Source organism: Rhinopithecus bieti, unplaced genomic scaffold (genome assembly GCF_001698545.2).
Source record: "Rhinopithecus bieti isolate Rb0 unplaced genomic scaffold, ASM169854v2 scaffold_83802, whole genome shotgun sequence".
Classification (NCBI taxonomy): domain Eukaryota; kingdom Metazoa; phylum Chordata; class Mammalia; order Primates; family Cercopithecidae; genus Rhinopithecus; species Rhinopithecus bieti.
In genome coordinates, this window is record NW_016875688.1 from 1 (window position 1) to 1,496 (window position 1,496).

The following is a 1,496-nucleotide window of genomic DNA, read 5'->3' on the forward strand; positions in this document are numbered from 1 at the left end:
GAGCTTGCAGTGAGCTGAGATCCGGCCACTGCATTCCAGCCCGGGCGACAGAGCGAGTCTCAAAAAAAAAACAAAAACAAAAACAAAAAAACTTGCCGGGCGAGGTGATGGGCGCCTGTAGTCCCGGCTACTCGGGAGGCTGAGGCAGGAGAATGGCGTAAACCCGGGAGACGGAGCTTGCAGTGAGCTGAGATCCGGCCACTGCACTCCAGCCTGGGCAACAGAGCGAGGCTCTGTCTCAAAAAAAAAAAAAAGAAAAGAAAAGAAAAGGAAGGACAGGCACGGTGGATCAAGCCTGTAATCCCAACACTTTGGGAGACCAAGGCGGGCGGATCACCTGAGGTGAGTTCAAAACCAGCCTGGGCAACATGGTGAAACTCCATCTCTACTAAAAATACAATAACTAGCCAGGCATGTTGGTGGGCGCCTGTAGTCCCAGCTACTCGGGAAGCTGAGGCAGGAGAATCACTTGAACCCAGGAGGCGGAGATTGCGGTGAGCTGAGATCGCGCCACTGCATTCCAGCCTGGGCGACAAGAGCAAAACTCCATCTCAAAAAAAAAAAAAAAAAAAAGTTGAAAGCAAGGTGTGAATGTTTCTCTTTTAGGATGCCAACCTGCCCCTGAAGGTTATTCCCCAACACTTCAGTGGCAACATCAAGTGGCACTGTTTTCAACGTAAGACAGAATGTGCACAAACATAGAAGTCACTGGAAATCACGACAGTTGGATAATAATGTAACTATGCCAAAATCTAAAGATGAAGAAGGCTGGCAGAAATTTTGTCTGGATGAAGTTTATGTGCTGGTGTGGTCACTGACAGCTACACGTGAAAGTCCTGGAATTGATTATGTACAAATTGTTTTTCTCCCCTTGGTTAGTATTGCTAGCAGAATGAATCAGACAACAGTAGCTACTATCTTGAAATATCTGAGTAATTGGTTTGGAGAAAGAGACTTTACTTTGGATTTGAGAAGATGGCTTTATGCCTTATTGGCTTGCCTTGAAAAACCTTTATTAAATGAGGTTCATTCACTGATTCGGCAGCTTGCAAGAAGGTGCTCTGAAGTATGAGGCTCTTAGTGGATAGCAAAGATGATGAGAGGGTTCCTGCTTTGAATTTATGTACTTCTGTATGTATGTATGTATTTCATTTTTTTATTTTTTTGAGATGGAGTTTCGCTCTTGTTGCCCAGGATGGAGTGCAATGGTGCAATCTCGGCACACCGCAACCTGCACCTCCCAGGTTCAAGCGATTCTCCTGCCTCAGCCTCCCAAGTAGCTGGGATTACAGGCAAGCACCACTACCCCTGGTTAATTTTTGAATTTTTAATAGAGATGGGGTTTCACCATGTTGACCAGGCTGGTCTCAAACTCCTGACCTCAGGTGATCTGCCCGCCTTGGCCTCCCAAAGTGCTGGAATTACAGGCGTGAGCCACCATGCCCAGCCACCCCAACTCTTTTTTTCTTTTGAGACGGAGTCTCTCTCTGTTGCCC

The 1,496-nt window shown here is 46.8% G+C and overlaps 1 pseudogene; it reads left to right on the forward strand.

Moving 5' to 3' along the window:
• The first annotated feature begins 563 nt into the window (after window positions 1–563).
• Window positions 564–1,108, forward strand: LOC108525666 (gem-associated protein 2 pseudogene; annotated as a pseudogene).
• Window positions 1,109–1,496: the final 388 nt, after the last annotated feature.